Below are 7,264 nucleotides of genomic sequence, written 5' to 3' on the forward strand. Positions count from 1 at the left end.
AGAGAGAAAGAAAGCAAGAGAGAAAGCAAGAGAGAAAGAAAGCAAAAGAGAGAAAGAAAGAGCGAGAGAGAGAACAAGAGAAAGAAAGAGAGAAAGAGAGAGAAAGCAAGCAAGAGAAAGAAAGCAAGAGAGAGAGAGAGAAAGAGAAGGAGGGAAGGAGAGAGAGAGAAAGACATAGAGGGACGTAGGGAGGGAGAGAGAGAGAGAGCAAAAAAGAGGAAGGAAGGAAGAGAAGGAAAGAGGGATGGAGAGAGAGAAAGAAAGAGGAAGGAAGGGAGAGAAAGAGGGAGGGAGAAAAAAATAAAGCGAAGGGGAGGAAGAGAGAGAGAATTTTTTTGTCCAAACTTTTTTTAGCCGCCCCCCCCCCCCCCCCCGGCTCAATGTGCCCCAGGGTTTCGTAAATGTAAAAAATGTGCCGCGGCTCAAAAAAGGTTGAAAATCACTGCTCTATGTCACTCACAAACATATTAAAAAGAATAAGTCCCAGAACAGACCCTTGTGGCACACCGCTTGTAACCTGACTCTGCTCAGAATACTCGCCATTAACAATAACTCTCTGATGTCTACGCTTCAGCCAGCTGCAAATCCATTGAACTATCCAGGGATTAAGTCCTATCTTCACTAATTTATCTATCAGCTCTTTATGTGGAACCGTATCAAAGGCTTTGCTGAAGTCCAGGTAGGCAATATCCACGGTACCATCTTCATCCAACACCTTTGTGACATAGTCAAAGAAATCAATGAGATTAGTTTGACATTGTTATTGTTATTTGTAGTAGTAGTAGTAGTAGTATCACTCTTATTATTATTATCAACATCATCATTATATTATTATTATTATTATTATTATTATTATTATTATTATTATTATTATTATTATATTTGTGATCTGCCCTTCTACGAAGACTCAGAGAATTACTTAGTGAAAGGCACTGAACAAAGTTATTTTTTTATGGCATTCCCATGGTCACGTGTTCAAAATTGCGATGCTTGGCAACTAGCATGAGCAACTAACGTGCTCACGTGTCCCCTTTTGGGTCTTGTCTATTGGGAAAAATGTGGAGCTCAATGGTCATAAGCCGAGGACTTAACAGTGGTGGGATACAGCCGCTTCTCTCGGATAGCACGAACGGCTGGGGGCTCTGCCCACCCATCCTGACGTCATGCGCACACTCGCTTTTGTGAACCGGTAGGGAAGGGAAGGGAATCCCACTTCTGGAGGACTAGCTGCGTATTGGACACGAAAACCGCCAGGGGTTTGTGGAGGTAGTACAAAAATGATAACTTTATTATATAAAACAGGATGTTGGCTAAGTCCCCAGCTCTACCGTTTCCCTAATGAAGAAAGTCCGCACCCGCCTCTCTCCTAGCAGATTGAAATATTAAAAAGACGAAACGTTGATGGAAAGAGAATCTCCCCACGCGGATAGAAACAGAGAAACGTAGAAGCGTGAAGGCAGAAAAAGACCTCGTGGCCCATCTAGTCTGCCCTTATACTATTTTCTGTATTTTATCTTAGGATGGATATATGTTTATCCCAGGCGTGTTTAAATTCAGTTACTCTGGATTTATCTACCACGTCTGCTGGAAGTTTGTTCCAAGCATCTACTACTCTTTCGGTGAAATAATATTTTCTCACGTTGCTTTTGATCTTTCCCCCAACTAACTTCAGATGGTGTCCCCTTGTTCTTGGCTTCGCTTTCCTATTAAAAACACTTCCCTCCTGAACCTTGTTTAACCCTTTTAACGTATTTAAATGTTTCGATCCTGTCCCCCCTTTTCCTTCTGTCCTCCAGACTATACAGATTGAGTTCATGAAGTCTTTCCTGATACGTTTTATGTTCTTGTAGCCCGTCTTTGGACATGTTCAATTTTGTCAATATCTTTTTGTAATTTCGTGCTATCTCCCCCCTACCGGTCTTCCGGAAACCCGTTAAGATCTGACTTTTCTGGCAGGTCTGGAATAGCATTGACCCTGGGGTGTGTATGGTTCTTTTAAAGACGTTACATTATTCTTATTGTATGACTGATATGTCCCGTCAACAAAACAATGTCGTTTGGCGGGCCCCAGGGGAAGAGCCTTCTCTGTGGTGGCCCCGGCCCTCTGGAACCAACTCCCCCTGGAGATTAGAATTGCCCCCACCCTCCTCGCCTTTCGTAAGCTCCTTAAAACCCACCTCTGCCGTCAGGCGTGGGGGAACTGAGATATTCTTTCCCCCTTGGCCTTTACAATTTATGCATGGTATGTTTGTTTGTATGTATGTATGTTTGGTTTTACAAATAAGGGTTTTTTAATTGTTTTAGTATTAGTTTTTAGTATTGGTTTTACGTGATGTTTTGTACTATTGTTGTTAGCCGCCCCGAGTCTACGGAGAGGGGCGGCATACAAATGGAATCAATCAATCAATCAATCAACCAATCAATAAATAATGTCATTTTCATTTAATACTGTTCTATTTATACCACGTTAGCCTCTCTGAATCTGCTTTGGAATGAGCGGCGTATAAATACGATCGATCCACGCATTCCTGCATCGATAAATAAATACAAAAAACACTAACCTTTCCCCAAAGATGCAAAAAGGGAATTCTGCATCTATTACTTATGCGTAACTGTGCCGGAGACCTGTTCCCCGAATTTGGGAGAGAAAACCTGGACCTTTACTTTTCCCGGGGGCTTCTCGCCCTTGGAAAAATACAAAGAGCTCTTCGAAATAACTAAAAGAAACTTGCATTGACTAAAAACAAAGCGTATTTATTGCAAAGAAATAATAATAACGGTTTACAAAGTGAGATGGATCTTTTAGCTTCGCTGAGCTTTCAGCCAAAAGCCATTCCTGAAAGCCGTCTCCTTTCTGTTCTCTGCTCCCCCCCCCCACATCTCGATAGTGGAAAGAAGCAAATTCTTCATCGGCTGGGTTGAAGCTCTTTCTCTGGCTCCTTCGTAGCGGCGTGGGCTCGCTCCGTTTGCGCTGAATCCCTGAAACACACTTCTAACGCCTTCTGAGGAAGACTCTGGACAAATGCCTTTTATCCTCATTTTAGAAAAAAAGAAACGGAAAACAAACGTTATTCTTCTACCTTTCCTAGGTCAGGGGAACCACGGTGGCCTTCTCCTCTGCCTACCCCCGGGGACGGCCGATGGATGTGGGGTCAGCTGATGGATGTGGGGTCTTTATGGTCTGCTATGACTTCAGAGGCCGCTATCTATGACGACGGACCGAGTGGCACCTGTTAAGAAATGTTATAGAAAACACCCGCTCCTTGCCTTTAAAGGCCCAGCTCTCCCCGTGCCCCGCAAAGGACGGGATGGTCATCTTGCCGGCGACACGCTAGGCGGGCTGATGTAACGTCACCTCGGTAGGATTCCGCCTGCATACCTCGAGTGGCCAGGTTCCAGAATTTGGGAGAAAAGAGTGTTATATGGTATTGGAACCGTCCTGTGCTTTAAAGTGAGTCTTGAATATTGGTAAGAACCAGCAGACGAGCGGCTATATAGAAACGACTTTATTCCGTTACAATGAGAAAATGCGCAACAAGAAAAAACCCAATGGCGCGGTGAAAATCTCTGGGAGGCTGTGCTCTCCTGGCTCTCGAATATCCGCTCTCCCCGGCTGTGACCGATCAAACGGTCCGGCTCTCCGCCTGGCGATTGACCGGTTCGTGCTAGGACGGGATGCCCCTCCCCGCCTGGCAGCTTTAACTCTTGAAAGATTCCTTCTCTCCCTGCGTTGCCACCCCCGGGCCTCCTGTTGCCCTAGGAATGTTATTAAGGAGTTTAATAATAAATATACAGAATAACAAACTTAAAATCTGTTCAGAGGGTTGATTCCTTTTTCTCTCCCATATTCCTTTTTTGACCGTAGAATTGCACTGCTTTCTGTCCCTTGGCGATATTCTGTCCCTTGGCCTCAATATTAAATCCTGAAACCGAAAACTCTGCCGTTCTGTGGTCAAAACAGATATTGCAGCCACACAAAGGAATCGACCTTTTTAATCGGATTTTAAAGTTATCCTGTATATTTTTAAAGTATTATCAATTTTAATAGGTTAATGGGAGGCGCAAGCCTTGAAACAAGTTAAAGCCTATGATGCCTATTAATACTAATAATGTTTTAATAATAAAGGATAATCGCTCTTCACACAAAAATAACACAAATCCTACACAACTGACTCTTACATAAGGTGACCAGATTTTAACATTGGTAAAGCGGGACACCATTGACTGCCGGGGTGTGTGTGTGTGTGTGAGTCTATGAAATAAATAAATTATTTATCTAAATTATCTGAGACGAGGAGAGCGTGTAGACAAGACCCAAAAGGGGACACGTGAGCATGTTAGTTGCTCATGCTAGTTGCCAAGCATCGCAATTTTGAACACGTGACCATGGGAATGCCATAAAAAAATCACTTTGTTCAGTGCCTTTCACTAAGTAATTCTCTGAGTCTTCGTAGAAGGGCAGAACACAAATATAATTAATAATAATAATAATAATAATAATAATAAATAATGATGATGATGTTGATAATAATAATAAGAATACTACCACTACTACTACTACAAATAACAATAATAATTGTCAACAATGCTGAATCAGGCATAGCAGGGTTAATGTGATGGCGGGACCTTCTCTGTGGCAGCCCCGGCCCTCTGGAACCAACTCCCCCCAAGAGATTAGAATTGCCCCCACCCTCCTTGCCTTTCGTAAGCTACTCAGAGAATTATTTAGTGAAAGGCACTGAAGAAGGTGATAATTTTCTCTCGGTTGGGGTCAATGAATTTTGATGTTACTACATGATTTATGCAATTAATATCAATATTTGGTTTGGGACCTGGTTTTATTCAATCTATGATTAAGCAATTCTTAATTTAATATCTATAGAGACAGAAATAATTTAAGTGTGAGGTCTAAATAGCATATTTACCACTAGCTGTACTGGTTTTAGGGAGGAAGACATCCAACTACGGGAGGAAGCAACAGCACTAAAAATGAAAAGGCACAAGAAATATCCTTTTCCCACAGCTCTCCACCGGTGGTTCACACGCTCTGCAGGGGTCCTTCAGCTCCCACGGCCGGTCACTTGCAGAGACATCGGCCAAGCTGCTCCGGCGCTGCTCTTAAACGTCATCAACCAGCCTTCCTCACAGCTGAGAGGGAATGGAGAAGAGGGCGGGGTTTCCAAAGGGGGGGCAGGAAACTGACAGGAGGTGAGCAATGCTGCCAAAGGAAGTTGGTGAGGGATGCCAGGAGAAGAGCACACACGAAGTCAGAGTTGGTCAGGGATGCCAGGAGAAGGGCACACAGGAAGTCGGCCATGCTTAGAAGGGCGATGCCAAAGGAAGTTGGTGAGGGATGCCAGAACAAGCACACACAGGAAGTCAGAGTTGGTCAGGGATGCCAGGAGAAGGGCACACAGGAAGTCAGAGTTGGTCAGGGATGCCAGAAGGGCACACAGGAAGTCGGCCATGCTTAGAAGGGCGATGCCAAAGGAAGTTGGTGAGGGATGCCAAGAGGACACACAGGAAGTCGGCCATGCTTAGAAGGTCACTACCAAAGGAAGTTGGTGAGGGATGCCAGAACAAGCACACACAGGAAGTCAGAGTTGGTCAGGGATGCCAGGAGAAGGGCACACAGGAAGTCAGAGTTGGTCAGGGATGCCAGAAGGGCACACAGGAAGTCGGCCATGCTTAGAAGGGCGATGTCAAAGGAAGTTGGTAAGGGATGCCAAGAGAAGCACACACAGGAAGTTGGCCATGCTTAGAAGGTCACTCCAAAGGAAGTTGGCGAGGTATGCCAGAAGGGCACAAAGGAACTGCGGGCTTCCCCCCTCCCCCCCCCCGCTATCCCTATTTGAGCCTTAATGATAGAAAACTGCCGTCCTGTTGTCAAATCCAATATTGCAGCCACAGAAAGAAATCCACTTTTTAAATTGGATTTTAACGTTATTATCCTGTATCTTTATTATCAATGGCATATTAATGTTAACAGGTGATGATGCATTTTGCTAAATCAAAGGAATTGGGAATAATCCTGTAAAAGCCTGAAACCCAGTTAAGAAGGGCTGTGATGGCCTAAATATGAATCATAAGTTTTTAAGAAAGAAGTAAATAAATAAGTCAGCAGTCAGGCAGACAATTATTATTATTATTATTATTATTATTATTATTATTATTATTATTATTATCAGCATCAGCATCATTATCATGAAAGACTTAATGAACTCAATCTGTATAGTCTGGAGGACAGAAGGAAAAGGGGGGACATGATCGAAACATTTAAATAGGTTAAAGGGTTAAATAAGGTCCAGGAGGGAAGTGTTTTTAAAAGGAAAGTGAACACAAGAACAAGGGGACACAATCTGAAGTTAGTTGGGGGAAAGATCAAAGGCAACTTGAGAAAATATTATTTTACTGAAAGAGTAGTAGATGCTTGGAACAAACTTCCAGCAGACGTGGTAGATAAATCCACAGTAACTGAATTTAAACATGCCTGGGATAAACATAGATCCATCCTAAGATAAAATACAGAAAATAGTATAAGGGCAGACTAGATGGACCATGAGGTCTTTTTCTGCCGTCAGACTTCTATGTTTCTATGTTTCTATTATTATCAGCATCAGCATCATTATCAGCATCAGTGTTGTTGTTGTTGTTGTTATTATTATTATTTGTGTTCTGCCCTTCTCCGAAGACTTGTAGAATTATTTAGTGAAAGGCACTGAGGAAAGTGAATTTTTATGGCATTCCCATGGTCACGTGTTAAAAATTGGGATGCTTGGCAACTAGCATGTGTTTATGTCATGCTCATGTGTCCCCTTTTGGGTCTTGTCTACTGGGGAAAATGTGGGGCTCAATTGTCATGAGCTGAGGACTTAACAGTGGTGGGATTCAGCCGCTTCTCTCGGGATAGCATGAACGGCTGGTGGCTTTGCCCACCCATCCCATCGTCATGCGCACACTCGCTTTTGTGAACCGGTAGGGAAGGGAATCCCACTTCTGGAGGACTATCTGGCCAAGCGTGGAGATCCCTGCTCTAGTGGATCACAGCCACTGAGATGCCTTGGGAATTTGCCCTCTGAAACACCAGCTGGCTCCCCCCCCCCAAGAAAACCGGCAGGCGACGTGCTCTGCAGAGGGGGGCCCTTCAGCTCCCACGGCCGGTCACTGGCAGAGGTATCGCCCAGGCTGCTCTGCACAAAGAGACCGGCGCTGCTCTAAAACGTCATCAACCAGCGTTCTAAGGAGAGAGGGCGGGCTTTTTCTC

At 44.0% G+C, this 7,264-nt stretch overlaps 1 long non-coding RNA gene across 1 annotated transcript; it reads right to left on the reverse strand.

Annotated features, from left to right (window-relative positions):
• Positions 1–2,733: 2,733 nt before the first annotated feature.
• Positions 2,734–5,166, reverse strand: LOC139168882 (uncharacterized). Its single transcript, XR_011559401.1, has 2 exons — positions 4,926–5,166; positions 2,734–3,756 (listed from the first exon to the last, which is right to left on the reverse strand). It is a non-coding gene; the product is annotated as an uncharacterized lncRNA (long non-coding RNA).
• Between the last annotated feature and the right edge of the window lie 2,098 nt (positions 5,167–7,264).

The sequence above is a fragment of the Erythrolamprus reginae genome, chromosome 6, assembly GCF_031021105.1.
Source record: "Erythrolamprus reginae isolate rEryReg1 chromosome 6, rEryReg1.hap1, whole genome shotgun sequence".
Lineage (NCBI taxonomy): Eukaryota > Metazoa > Chordata > Lepidosauria > Squamata > Dipsadidae > Erythrolamprus > Erythrolamprus reginae.